The 15161-nt window shown below is 38.1% G+C and overlaps 1 long non-coding RNA gene across 1 annotated transcript; it reads left to right on the forward strand.

Annotated features, from left to right (window-relative positions):
• The first annotated feature begins 120 nt into the window (after positions 1–120).
• Positions 121–2079, forward strand: LOC106499183 (uncharacterized). The gene is made up of 3 exons (XR_001295114.2): positions 121–224; positions 919–1037; positions 2005–2079. It is a non-coding gene; the product is annotated as an uncharacterized lncRNA (long non-coding RNA).
• The last annotated feature ends 13082 nt before the right edge of the window (positions 2080–15161 follow it).

Below are 15161 nucleotides of genomic sequence, written 5' to 3' on the forward strand. Positions count from 1 at the left end.
TAAAAACCTGGGTAGATCTTAATTTCTGGATATCAGAACTGCTGCAGAAATCAAGATACTAATAATGATGGAGTTCACTTCAACAATATTCTTGTTTCAGTAATAACTTTTCTTTATTTATATTAGGTTTGCAGCTATCAATGCTGAGGCTCCTGAATTCAAAGAAATGTGTTGAGCAAGTTGTAGGCTTGTTCGCTCCATATGCCAGAGGAGAAAAAAAATGGGTAAGCCTCTTCCATATGATAAACTGATATGTACTCTTTCTTTAACAATACATAAAAATATTTCAGTCAGTTTAAGTGAAATTTAAAATAGGATGACATGTCTTTACCAGTACGTAAGCCAAACATTAAATAACCTATATAAGCACAACTGGAAGAAGAGGTCTCACCTGCACCTTCTTTTTCATGATGAGAAACACAAGCTACCAAGAAGCCTGAAGGCTAGAATGACTTTAGGTACTCTAATTGCCACATGAGGTGTAGATGGTTGCGGTCAACTATCTTCAGAATAGTATTTATTTAATGTCCAAGACCTTGCCTTCTAGTGAAACCAAGCTGCTTTACCTTTGAAGTGCAGAGCTAGGAAATAAAACTTGGAGGTCATTTTTCTGAGTACCTTTGTAGATGGTCTTTGTGCAAATGAGTAAAGCATCACTCTTAAAGGATGTTTCCTCCCTGAATTCAGGCTGTGGTGAGTCCTTGTTGGAGCCTGAAAGGGGAGAGTAGGATGTTCCCTGTTTCTAGAGCTGTCTGCAGACTAGCACCAGGGCAGTTATGGGCTTCCTTGAAAATACCTATGGCTTGTACGCTTATGGGAGATGGGGCTATTGAGTAATAATGATCTGGGGTTCAAAGTGATTGTGGTTATCTTCACATCTTCCTGAGCTCATAGTTATGCATCCTTGTGCTTTTCCAGGCATATGCAGTTCTGGCTCATATCCCTACTGTAGCTGTCAACCAGTACTGGCTACAGACATGGACACAATACAGGAAAGGATAACTACTACAGAAAAAAGATCTATTACATCTATACAGGTATTAGTAGCAAGCTTTTTAATGAAGCAGTAGTTTACATATAGTAAAAGTGAAGGTAACATTTTGTACCAGGTATAGAGGGTACAGGACACTGAATTGTAGACTCCAGCCTTCTGTGATTGCTAGTATTCCGTAAAACTGCTCATCAAGTACAGTATTGTTCCTGTTAAGGAACAATAGAAAAACTTTCTGAGGAAAAACTACTGGTATTCTGAACAACTTGTTTCAAAGCGGTTTATTTTGGCTGATGATCTGACTGACCCTGCTGCAGCTACTATTTATGCACGTAGATGCTACCACAGTACTATCCTGTGCTGTTGCTAAACTGGGTATCTATTCAACAATAGGTCTTGCTGGATTCTGCTTCACAAATCTGGACCCTAGCACTGTAGGCTCAGAATACTGTGATGTGTATTTTCCTTTAAAAAAAATTCTCCAGGTAACCTGTTGTTTGTGTTGTATCTACGTTTTTGTATTACTGTTCAAATGGGAAGCTGACATGCTTCAGATCAAGCAACTTCCATTTCATAATTTGCATCATGTGCAACATTCATATACCATCTAAACATAGTATTGAAAGAGTATTCAATTTATGTCATCTCCTCCAAATAGGATTACAAATCCCCTCAAGATGTTATTGCTATTCCTGGAATGGGTATACTGTCTGAGGAAGACTAACTGTAGCTCAGACTCAAAATCCAGAGATTTTTGTCTCAGTCTTTCCAGGTTATTGAAGTTTTCACTGGTCATAATGGGAAACCTAGTGCCTCTAAAAGAAATTACTTTAGGGTGTTCTAGCTGGTAAAACATGACTTAGCTGTATTGAAGCTACTCTCCTGCCTTTGACTTTGGAACCTTGTGCTGCCATAGTTTTACACTTACTGGTGTATGTTGCCTTAGGACTTGAATGCATTTGCTCCACTGACAATAATATTAGTGAAATAAGAATTCTTTCTTGTCCTGATAGCCTGGTGATGTTTGCATCACTCTGCTGCATTTTGCTGACCATACTGAAGGGTTCTGCTGCTAAGGATTTACCAAAGACGGGGCATATGGTAAGGAAGGTGCTTATTGCTAGTGTCTCAGAACCCAGCTTACCATCATGGGGTAAACAGCAACCTTAGCTCAGTTTACACCAAAGTGCAAGAACAATGTATTTGTTAAAATGCTAAATCTTAACTGATGTCAGGCTATACTCTTCAGTTACTTACCAAAGTTCACATAAACTTGAAGTTACGTTTTAACCCACCACAGCCAAACAACTGGTCTCTGGGTAAAACAAGTCTCTTGTTCAAAGAGTGTTAGGGGGATATGACCATCTGCCACAATAGGCTGCCTTATACATGGTTTGTCCTATTGAAGAAGTTGGTTTCCATAAAATCTTTCTTCCCACGTAGATTCTGTTTGTATATTGATATAAACCCAGGAGCTTTCTGAAAAAGCTGTCTGAAAAGCTTGGATTCATGTATTGTACTAAAGCTTTACAAGATGGTGAGAATCTCTTCATGCACTAAGGAACCACTCTTTGTATTGAAAAAAATCTAGATTTTTAACTCAAGCTGTGTTCTTTTTGTATGTCACAGCTTCTGTGAGCTTATAGTAAGCATTTGAGAAGCACAGTTCACTTGGATTTCTGGAGAAGACTGATGACAAATGGAGGTATTTAATACCCAGTTTGAAAGCGCTGGATTTTTCTACCCAATATAGCCTTACTGGTTTTTTTGAATCCAACCTTAACTGTATTTTGAGAGCACAAACTTGAATCGGCTGTATTGCAAAAAGTGCACTGTCGGGCACTTGACCTTGTGTTAATGAAACAAAGTAAGCACTGCTTCCCAATCAGTTGGTCTTGGCTTTAGATTTGTACTCTGCTTCTCCATGTTGGAACTGAAGCACTTGCAGAAGTTACTCAAGAAGTACAGCAAAGAAAAGTTGGCCAATATTTTGAATGTATGCTAGTTCCATCTTTAAGAGATTTCTTGAAGAGTCAGTCTCTAACTGATGCTGATACTTAAAGTAAGTACTTGAAGAATGTGCTAGCTAGTATTGTGTCTGAGCAGGTTACAGTTGAGTCTAGTTTAAAACTCCATCCTTGGCCCTGGAGATAATGCAATTAGTATCTTCCCTTTAGGCACTGACAGCCTTCATGTTTCTTGACATGTATTAGTGCTATGATTTATGTTCTGATATGTCAGAAACTGCAACTTTTTTTCCATAATACTTCTTCCTAAAAATCTTTTCGTAAACCCCCACATTTCTAACAGAAAAGTGCAAATGCTGGGAACTGTAAAATAATGTATTTTCAAATACAGTCTTTTTATGGAACCTCTTGAAACCAAATCCATACATGTGTTCTTTCAACTCTTAAATGCCACTCCTTATTTAAAAAGAAATTGTTGGAAGCAAAGGAAGGAAATGTTGAGAAATTAAAATATGAGGATGAGGCCAAATGTAAAGCATATTCTGAGGGTTTTCACTTAATGTACAAACAGGATCTTTGTGTGAAGAAAAAATAGCTGTAATCAGAAATGCTTGGATGAAAGAAAAACATTACAAAACTATTAGTGTAACTTACGATTGCAGGGATTAACTTTACTAAAAGGTTCCTAACTGATTAAATACAGGATTAAGAAGATTCTAGTCTTAGTTTTCAGCAACAGTAGCTGTATCTAGCTAAACGTATTAAGACACTATTCATGGACAAAATCATAATAGTGGCTGTCTTTGAGGGAGAAGAAAATTAGCCTTCTTTCTTTGGAAGCGTGTCCAAAACAAATACATGTTTTACCTATGTCTGAGTTAGATTGAATGATATTCCCCCAATCTAAAAAGACTTGTCTATTACTATCTTGATGGTTTTGAAATAAATGAAGCAAGAGATAGAGAAAGTGAACTCATCTTTTGCAAGTAGGAGTCTCATTTTACTTGGGTTCTTTATTCTATTTATTTCCCCCCCCCCCAAAATATTTCTCTTGGAGTTAGATTGAAGTTGAGTATCTAGAACCTGTCAATTAATGCCTTATCAAGTGAAATCAGTCACTAATCAGTCACTAATATTTGAATTTAATGCATTGCTTACAGTTTATAATCCTGTAAAAAGGATAACTAGGAAGTTGCAGGAAATAGGTATCCATTTCTGAAGCAGTTAATATACCACAGTGCTTTAGTAGCAAAATGTCTTTCTCCTCTCCTTCTAGTACAGCTAGTATTAACTATGAAGCACCCCACAGAATACTCAAGGTGAGTACAGAAGTAAGACGAAGTTATCTAGATTTTTAAGGGCCTGTGGCTTTTTAAACTTATTTTGCAGCACTATACATGTGTACTTAATGTCTGACCTGTTTGTTTCTTTAAACACCTCTAAGTAGTTTATATTCATCTATTGTGTGAATTTACATCTGATTTAAATTATTTATGCTATAGAATCTTTGAAATATCAGTTCTTAAAAATCAGGTTGGTGTATAGAAAATCAGTCAAAAGATTTGGCCACTGGGTGTCAATCTTGACTCAAGTTAAGCATGAATGCGTTGTGTGCATTGCTGAGACTGCAGAGGCTTGCTTTGAAATGATCGATAGAGCAAGTCTATTAATATCAGTACTAAGACTTGCATATTTTCTTTTCTTTTTTTTTTAATTCAGGAAATTGATCTATCTTGCAGGAGTAAAAGCTTTATGGCTACAATGCCACTTATTCACTTCAGAAAGCCACCAAAGCATGTCATGTGGTGGTTTTATTGTTTTGTTGTTCTATTGAATGCTCTGTTTAGGCATTGTGCTTCACCTATGGATCAGAAAGATGTGGATGGAAATAGCTGATCTTTCCTCCTTCCTGACCTGTGGAATGCTATTATAAATTACTGCTGAGCAAGCATTGATCTTTATAAAGTGTGGACTACCTGAGGTGCTCTTGCCCTAGAAAAGAAGGGGGAATGAGATCCGTATGGACGCCATTGCCTCCTGGAATGGCTGAGATGCAGGCTTTATAAGTTAACCTAGCCTGTTTAATATGTTTACTGCCCTCTGCATGCATTCTACCTTTATCTAAGAACTTAGTCCTTTTTTGAGTTACCCTCATGTGACAGACCTCCAGCCTTCTCTTATGATAACCAGTTGAAAAGCTTCAATTGTTCTGTTGCACTGCAGAAAATACAGCATTTTTTAAACATAGCATCTTATTCTTAATTGAGCTTTGTATATTCCATACACAATAAATGTCTAAAGCTGTATTGCATTTCCTTCCGTTGTCTGTATCTCCACCTGGGCTATAGATAATGTAGATAAGGTTTATCTAAGATTAACATAGGTCACCAAGAAGATTAAAAAAAAAAAATTTACTTCAGGGGACATCAAAAAGTAGTGAATGAGTTTTGCCAGGCTCTGTTAATGCATGGGGCTAAGACTGTTAGTGATTCAGCTGAAATTAAAATGCTGATCCAAAATATTCTGTAATGTTTTCATGGCTAAAATTGATTAATTTCTGTACATTTTTCTAAGGAGCTCAAACCTCAAAATAGTAAGACTTTCAAAAAAAATCATCGAATACTATCAATAGTGTCAGTTAATACATACAATCAATACTAGTTAGGCAAAGATAATTTTGGAAGCTTTCCAAAAGGAACAAATTTCAAGCTTGCTTTCCCTGTCTTTCTGGAGATCCAGTGATAGCCTAACAGTTTGCTCCTTCCCCCACTTTTTTTAGTTACCTGCATTCCTTGCTTTCATTTTCAGGAAGGCTTTTTCTGATGAAACTTTGCTTTTTAATAAGTGAGGTTGTGGTCTTGACAAAGCTGACAAAAGTGGGAAGAGATGTTCCTCACAGTTAAAATAAAGACACTTTCCTAATGGTGTATTTCTTATATTCTTGATACTATACTTTGAACTGGGATAACTTCAGAGACATGTTAGCTGCATATTAGGACCATCAAAGTACCTTCTGCAGGCAGGCTTCCAAAGCATTGTCTTTGCATCTTTTATGTTCTAACCAGGCAGTTCATTATGCAGACAGGTCAGTTGCAGATACATATCTTATAGATTAGTGTTCTTTGTGGAGAATATTTAATTGCTTCCCATTGGTTTGTGGAGGTATTAATTAGGGATGTTGGGGTGTGTGTGTGTGTGTGTGTGTGTGTGAAATGCTGTAGGACAGAATGTGGTTCAAAACTCACTTCCCTGAAGTACATAATGGCCTGTACCATGTGCATGTAAAGGTTCTTGAGTTTTGCGGTGATACTACTAAGCTATAGCTGGGGAGATTCAGAAAAGGTGAATGATATACTGAGGCTGCATCCAGAGGAATGGTAATATGGTTATTTCTGTGTGCTTGTGAGGCCTAACTTAGACTAAGAAGCAGCAACCACTTATGCTTGTAGTGCCTAAACAAGCTATGTTTGTAAGCTCCTGCTGCAAAGCTGTGAATCTTAAATTTTCTTGCCTCCTTGGCTTGAAAACCTCTTCTATATTGGTTTTCAAATTGGACTGGTCTTTTGGAAGCTCCTCGGTATGGAGCCAAATATGGCTAGGAAAGAGAATTGCTGGCGTAGGTTTTGGGTAGACAACAGTGGTGTGAAAGCTATAGCTAGAGGAACAGGCAGGCAGTAGACAGCGTCTGTAGTTAAAACTACCAAGCCAAGTGGCTGTTGCTGTGGGTGAAGGGCCAGCTGGATCACTCTTAGATTCGACCATAACTGTGAGCTTCTGAGAAGCAGTCAGTGGCTCTTGCCATGCGTTCCCTCTGTTCCTTTTCTCATGCTCCTGGTCTGTTTTACTGGCTGGAGTCTTCTCACTGCCACTCTGTCCAAGCATACAAAGCTCTAGTAGAAGGATTTTAAAAAATACCTAACTTCCTCATTCTGATTGTTGTATATTATAAAGCATGTTGTAGCATAGCTGAGGCAGTTACTGAGCCAAACAAAAGCAGGAATAATTTGCAGAGCTTATAAAGATTTCTATGAAGATTCTTTAAGTAGCGTACTGTCTTTCCTACAGTCTTCACTGTGTCAGGTATACGGTCCACCTCAGCCCTGTTGGTAATGGTTACTATCAAAAGGAAGATAAAGTCAAGAAGGAAAAAGTGCTTTGTCAGAGAAGGAGGTGTTAAATGCACTGAATTTTATGCGCTTTCAGAAGTCATTCAAGCTGTAGGCCTTCCTGAGTAGACTGTTGCAGCAGTCCATGTCTGTTTCCGAGGCCTGTTAAATGTCACCTCAGAGATCAGGAAAAAATCCTTCTCCTCCCCCTAAACCCTTTTAGCCAGGGGCAGCTGCAGAAAAGATCACTTCAAAGGCCAAGCATAGCTTTTATTTTTTCACTTGGCAGTGGCAGTAGGTGCTAGCCCTAATTTAACTGTCATAGTTAAATGTTATGACTACTCCTGATTCTATTCATATTTGTACAGATCAGGAGCAACTCTTGTAAAGATGTTGGAATTGCAGTAGCTTAAAATTGGTGTTGTAGAAATGGGATCATTCCCCATCCCTGATAAGAACTCTAGGGCAGAAAAGACATGTGACTCAACATCCCTTATCTTCAGCTCTAACTCCTTTCAGGAGGGCTGAGATAAGATTAAAAGAACCAGACTTCCTTCCTACCATCTCCCACGTTTTCACCTGAAGAAATTTGCTGAAAAAAGGAGCAGGCTGTAGCTTCAGAATTTGAGTCAGCTTCCAGCATTTCACAAGGCAGATTCCAAATCCAAGAAAAATAGGCCTCATATCTGCATGAGAAACTGAGCTCTCTTGACGCTGCAAATGAGTTAACAGAAAAGGTTCATTAAACTCCTTTGTTTTGTCATTCATTCCCTGTGTAAAATTGTTTAAACCTAATATTAAAGAATCCCAAACTAAAATCTGAAAGGATTCTGACAGATTGCTTAAAGAAACTAAAACCAAATTCAGTGAACTGTTAGCGTTGCAAATGGAGGTAGTCTGAAAATGTAAATGCTAATGTTGCCCACAGAACTTTACCTCTGATCCTTGTGGCAAATCTGTTTTTTTATCTTTCTTCCTGTCACCTGTTTTCCTAAGGTCTCTGCTTTGCTTGGCAGATAGGGGAATGCAAAAATAAAGATAAAAATGGCATTAAAGTAAAAAAGGGAATATTTGATAACATTATATGGTAAAACCACCACACCAAGTATTTAGTGTAATCAAATTGTTTATAATTATTTGTATTTATTTTTGGCCTTTTCATTCTGTGAGTAGATTCTAAACTGAGCAATGAGTTACTGAGGTGCTAGAAGAGTAATGGTGTGTGACCAAGTCCCTGAAGATATTGAATTGTACTGTCCGTGCACTGAAGGATAGAGCCTTCTCAACTGATTTTGTGCTTCAGCAAACAAAAGTGTATGAGCAATGTAGCAAAAATGTAACAAAAAGAAGTATTTCTGTAGATAGTGAAATCAGTGGCAAGCTTCTATTTAGGAACTGGACATGAGAGTTTTCATGCTATAGCATTTTTAGACTGAACACAGTTGGGAATATCGACTGTGGATGGTAGGCTGAAAGATGTACCCAGATTTCTTCTGCCTGACTCCCCTCCCCAAATCATCTATAATAACACTAAATTAGTTTTATGATCTTTTCTGTATGACTTGCTGGTATAATTTAACTTACACAATGAGTCAGCTTCACATTTGCCAACTCCTGCTCTTGATAAATACAAAATGGAACAAACACGAGGAAGAAACTTTGAATAACTGCATGAAATATACCTGCCTTCCAGGACTGTTTGCAGCAATGATGTGCGTGGTAAGCGCTGCTTGTGATTGTGCCTTGCCCTGCAGCGGCTGGGGAGGATGCCACGAAAGAGAAGTAGCAAGGGGAAGGCAAGGAAAAAGGGTGTGTGACTCCCTCAGCCCCTGTGAATGTTCCACAGTAGTTTGTATTTCTGGAGCTCTTTTTTTAATAGTGAAATCAGACCAGAATTAAGTCTTAGTGTGCTGAGTGGATTTTCCTATCTGACAAATGTTTATTTGCTCTTTAGACACTGCTAATAGTTCTTTAAAATGTAGCATTGGAAAATTTGAACAGAAATGGATGGAACTTCTAGCTAGCAATTGCTGTGATAGCAGATGAGTTTTATCATTTGTTTTATCATTTATCATTACTGTGTAAGTAGATTGCAAGCATCAATTAATACTTTAGTGTGTTTTCCAGAGCACAAGATAACATTTACATTTTATATTTAAAATCTGTGCATGCCTATATATAGGACGGTGGGATGCCTGTGTTAATTATTGAGGATGTACATGTCTGTCTTGAATTTTCACTAGGTCTCTTTGCTGCATACAGAGAGAGATCTCTAATTCTGCTGGAAAAGATGAACATGGCTCAGCAGAATTTTTCTCCATTAGTCATTACTTCCGCAGTTCTTAGTATCTTCAGTGGAACATAATGCTTTTTTCTGTTTGCCTGTAGAATGATGACAGCTTTTTAAATGAGAGCTTTACCATTGCTGTATGTGCCTTTGCTCTTCGGGTTGACAAGCCTTGAAGACCATTCAGAAATGGCAGCTAATAAAAATTCAGGAGACTGATCGCCTGAAAGGTTGACTTGAAAAGTAACCGTTGACTACAATGACTACTTGCTTGCTGCTAGGACAATTAAATATATATTTTCTAAAGTCATCCATGGTTTTTATCACCTTTTCTTGAAAAACACCTTATTTTCTTCCTGCAATAGATCAAGGCGTCTGATGTTTCACTTGAGTAATGGCTAAGGGGAACTGGTGACTGAATGCTGATAAATATCAGCTGAAACTGCTGGACTTTGGAGTTTTCCCTTGTTAGTAACAGAGCCAGAGTTTAACCTTCTGTCCCAAAACTCAGAATTTTTTTAATCCAGAAGAAAACTTTTTAACTGTGACTTCTGGAATTCATCTGAACATTTTAGGAATTGAAGGTGCATTTATTGGCCTGTACTTGATCACCCATCAACTTTTCACAGGTAGATGGCAATACTAATATATCAGGACTGTTGACTCCCCACTTCCTTTTTCCACTGTGCAATAATTAACTGGGTATTCAGCTTGATAATTCAAAGGTCTAAGATTTGCAGCTTGTTCTCTTAATTATTTCTGGTGAGTATTTTGACTAAAACAGTACAATATGAATAAAATATAACTTTCAGTTCAATATGAGGGTTCAAGCTCATGGCCTTCAAATTAGTGAAATGACTCTTCTATTGTACCTAATCAGCCACAAAGAATCATGAGGACTTAAGGCATTTTCTTTAATATCTTAAACTGTCCGACACAGACACAGCTCTAGTTTTTCTGGAAAAGTTAAACGTTAAACAGTCATTCCTAAAGAACAAAAGGAGTTTTTAATATCTAGGAGAATATGGCATGTAACTTCCTATTTACTTCTAATGACTTGTGACTCTGACTTTACAATAACACTTAAGCACAATTGTTTATCTTAAAGAAAAAAAAGCAATGAACAACCCCTCAAAGCCTTCTAAGAGAGCAGCAATTACAATGGGTATATTGTACAGCTCTTTCATATACTTCTTCAAACTTGCAAACAACTATTCCAGCAGAAATGTGGGTAAAATGGGTAAAGAATGTGTTTCAGTTTCTTGATTATGCACTTCAGCTTACAGTGTAGTGCAGCTGCACTAGAAACTGAAGTGTTATGGATCTGAAGCTTTTTAAGTTAAGCACCGTAAAAGTAACTTTCCTGTCGGTTATAATTTAAGATCTTATCCTGAGCAGTGTTGATCACCCTGTCTTCAAAAGAGTAAAACAGCAGGAGGTGTCCTTTACCATGCTGCGGTCTTTAAAAGCAGCCTAATCAGGAAAAACTGAAATTCTGGAACTGTGGGTTATATAGTAATAGTAACTTCTATATGCAAGAAAGCAATGAGAAGAAGGAGGAATTCAGTTAGGTATCTTACAAAATACAAAACAAGCCATTAAGCTGTGTTTTGATGGCAAACTTTTATCTCATAATGCTCTATTTTGTAAAGTAGCTGTAAAAATAATTGTGTGCTCTTCTGATGATAGCTCAGCTAGGGTACAATCTGATGAGACATTGGCATGAGCAGTAAAGTCAGTTTAAGAATGCTGCACCACCTACTGCTGATTGCAGCTCTCAGGTGTTTGTGGGTTGGTGCTCTAAGTCAGGTACAGCAGTCAGCTCTTTCTTGAGGACCTGCAAAACTGAGGGGACAAAAGGGAGGGTGAATTGCAGTGCTGCAACTCAGAGGGAAGATGGATAAAGGGGGAAGGGTGGACTTCTCAAGTCAGTTACCCTGCTTGCCAAAGTCTGTGCTCACTGAACTGTCCTATATCTCATTCTTGTGAACAAGTTCCCCAAGGAGGAGAGAGGTTGTTTTTTTTCAGTTATTGTAATCCTTTTGACCTCATGCTTTCATGAGTTTGGTCTCTTCTTGTCAAAGTAGTTTTGCAGGTTGGCTGAATCAGGTACTATTTTCAAAGCTAACACTTTGAGTATTGTTCCTTAGCGATCCCTTAAGAATTGCTAAAATGTGGCTTATCTCAAGCTATTCTGCTTTCTTCATTCTTATTTTTTTCCATTTAATTGCCAATTAAACTAAACAAACGTATTCATACTGTAATTATCTCAATATACAGCTAAGTGGTTGGTATGCAACAGGTACTTGGAGGCAGCTATTATATATAGACTTTGTTTCATAGACCTATTGCTTTCTAGTCATTTTCTTCAATTAGCATGAAGACTTGCTCATGAAATTCATGCAGTAAGACTGTATTTTCAGCTTTTATATTAAGTAGGCAGTGGTTAATCTCTCGCTCTTTGAAATACGTAACAAAACTGTAAAATTCTGTCATCTGCAAACCCTGTGCTGCTAAACCATGTTTTCTTTTGCTTAATGTCATTACCCCATTTTTGGCCTGGAATTCAAATTAATATGCCACTGATCTGAAGGATTATTATTTATCTTTTCTCAGGTGCTTTTGAAGGACTGCTGTTGGGATCTCTGGAGCATTTAATTCTGGCTGTTAGAGGAACAGGAGGTAACAGTTCTTAGCATGTGAGAGTCCCACTTTGAAAGATGTTTAGTCTGAACACAACTGCAATTGACTATTAATAGGGTTGTTTGGCTCCTGTCCCACACCAAAGACGACAGATAGTTTAACACACCACACATAGTAGATACTGTTGCCTTTTTAGTAATTAACTTTTTGAACTCTGTGAAATAAGAATGAAAGTAACTTGTGGGACAGGCTAACTTGAATGATATTTTAAGGAATAATAATGTCTCTTACTAGGTTTGCTCAATGTTATCTCTTACAATATCATGTTTGGATTTGCTTATAACAATTGCCAAGATGAATGGTGTACTGTTTTCTCGCCCCTACCTTTTATACTTCATATTTTTCTCTGAGAAGAGGTTTGGTAATTTTCTCCTGGATTTTTTTAGCCCTTGTCTATAAAGTGCCTCAGAACTTCGTCTATTTTTTTGCATAGAAAGTGATGCGCAGAGGGATTATGATTAAAACATTTGAAATGATGCTCAGACTTGGATGACAGTGGGAAGGAAAGTTGTTGGAAAAACATCAGGAAGACGAGGACTTCAGTCTCACTTTTTGTTCAGCATAGCTGAAACTTCTCCTGTAAAGGATGTTGGGAGTTATTCCAATCCTTCTTATTTCTGTTGTGAGTATCCTAACAAGTTTTTAGAAAACAAGTCATTTGGAAATGCTTCTTTACTTCTCGTTCCTTTTCAGCTACAAATTCCATTTGTTGTCTTCTTGCAGGGAAGAGCAGGCATTGAAGGGCCAGGGCACTGGAGCAAAAATGAGAAGCTCCATTCCTCAGATAGAGACAGTGCCAAAGAAATCTACTTGCAGAAAGGCAAGTACTAAGAACTTTGGTAACCAGAGATGTAGCCAGGGGCAAGACTTCCCTGGGCTGGGTTTGTGACTGTGTCTCCAGCATAGGGCACAGGGACCTGCAAGCTGGACCAGACAGTGCCAACCAAAGGGATGGTGGCAAGGGCAGATTTGGAGTTGTTTAATCTCTCTCCCCTTCTTTCCACCCTTCAGACAGGGAAGCCCTCTCATCTCCATACTGTTATTGTTAAACTCCATCACAGGCCCAATGCTGTAGGGGGAAAAGCACAGGGGATGTTTGGAAGTTGATTTTGTGACCTCTCTCTGTTAATCTCACTCATTAAGTGCCAGTTACCAAAACAGTGCATAGTTCTCATGCACTGCTTTTGAGTTCCAGGGCTCTGTGATATAATTCCAGGTTAAAAGACAGAAGCTGCCGTGGGACCTTGAGGAAACTTCTTGCCACAATGCCAGGTGCATTGTGCAATCCTCACTTTGTGATTTCTCTTCTGGCATGATTCACTTCTCCTGGGTTTAATGTTTTTCACATTCACATGGACTGGGGATCCACCTTTGATCCGGTGTGTTTGTCTTCTAGAAGTGTCTCTGATGATGAAGATGCATTAGGTGCTTGGGAGCCATACCAACCAAGGCCCTCTTTTCCTTAGTTTGAGGTTAGGTAGATTTTTAAAATCCTTGAAGAAATATCTCCCTGACAAGTAACTGCCATTGTTTTAAGCACTGTGAAATGTGATGTGGCTTATATCAGAAGCTAGGTGAGCTCTGTGCTGTTTTCTGCTTTTCTCCTCCTTCTGTTACAGAGTTGAAATCAATACTGGCTCTCTACATAAATTCCATCCCCGTGCCCTAAAACATGACCTTCCTTTTTATGGAAACTCCTGCTCACACTACATGTACCTGGAAAGACTAAGGTGTGAAGTCTGAATATACATCAGTACTGTGGCCCTATGCAAACTAGTTCAGGGAACTACATCTGCTCCCCCGACATCTGATGGGTTTGGTGCAAACTCAGTTGTGCCTCAGGTGAAGGTAAAAGGAAAATTCCTCAAGAGTCCCTCTTTGTAATAAATAGCCCTTTAGGAAAGGAAGTCTCTAACACACATATATATTGTAGGTTGCTCTAAAGCAGGGGTTCTGTTTAATAAATGAGACTCTTTATGTGGTAGAATGGCAAAGATGGATGAAATCCAAAGAATGAAATGCTGCTGCTGGGGACTATTACCCAGGTAGAAACTGGGTCATTTTTACTTTAGATTTGAATGTCTTGTCATACCAGTATTCTTTCAAAATATGAGCACATCTATAGATAGCCTTGCTTTAGTACGACTTAAAAATAATAATAATAAAAAAGAGCTTGCCATGCTAAAGGCGTAGGATTTAATGATGAAACTTGCATGTGAAATTGGAAACACAGATTGTAACATAAAATGTTTTCTATTTGGAAAAACCTGGGTTTATCCAAGGACAGACTGACCACAAGATTACTGAATGCCAATGGCAATTACAGCTTTATTGGTTAATGAACTGGGCAGATTCTCAGCCTCTGCAAACTGTCCTAGCCCTGAGAAAGTTCAAAAGAGACAAATTTACATTCAGGTGCAGATCTGACCCGCTGTTTATTCAAGTGAATGTATCTCGTTCTTTTATTAGCCATCAACTTTTTGTCTTTGTCTAGTAATACATCAACCTTAATGTTTCTCTCTGGCTGTTAAGAATTGCCTGAGTTTTGATGTTGTAAATTAGAACTGAACCCTGGTCAAAAATCAAGCCTTTAATTTTTAACTTTGGTTAACATGCATCTTTAATGTGTAAGCAACATGGCTGTTCATTCTAAATTACACCTTTAACAGCTTTTCTGATTGCTTGCTTACAGCAAAAACAAGACAAGCATGCACTTCCCATCTGGATTTTGAATTAAAACCAGAGTTCAGTAAACAACTTCATTGCCCGTGTTTTTTTCCTTCTAAACTTCTAGGAGATGTAGTTTGTATTCTCTTAAACCTGAAATAATATCTAGATCAATTAAAAATCCATAGGTCTAGTTCAGTCAGAAAACAACCTATTGACTTTTTAGACAACAGAAAACTAAGAGGGAGAGGTGCATTACAATGAAACAAGTAATTTTGGATGTAATTATGGGAAGTCCTTGAGGTGTTTGGATCTGCTCTTGCAGCTCAGTCTCACTGAAGTACCATTTGTTGGTGTCCTATAGGCCCTGCAGGACCTGGCCCCTTTGGTTAGGTGATGTGATGCCACAGGAAAGGAAGAGGGGAAAATTTTAGATGAAG

Source organism: Apteryx mantelli, chromosome 6 (genome assembly GCF_036417845.1).
Source record: "Apteryx mantelli isolate bAptMan1 chromosome 6, bAptMan1.hap1, whole genome shotgun sequence".
NCBI lineage: Eukaryota > Metazoa > Chordata > Aves > Apterygiformes > Apterygidae > Apteryx > Apteryx mantelli.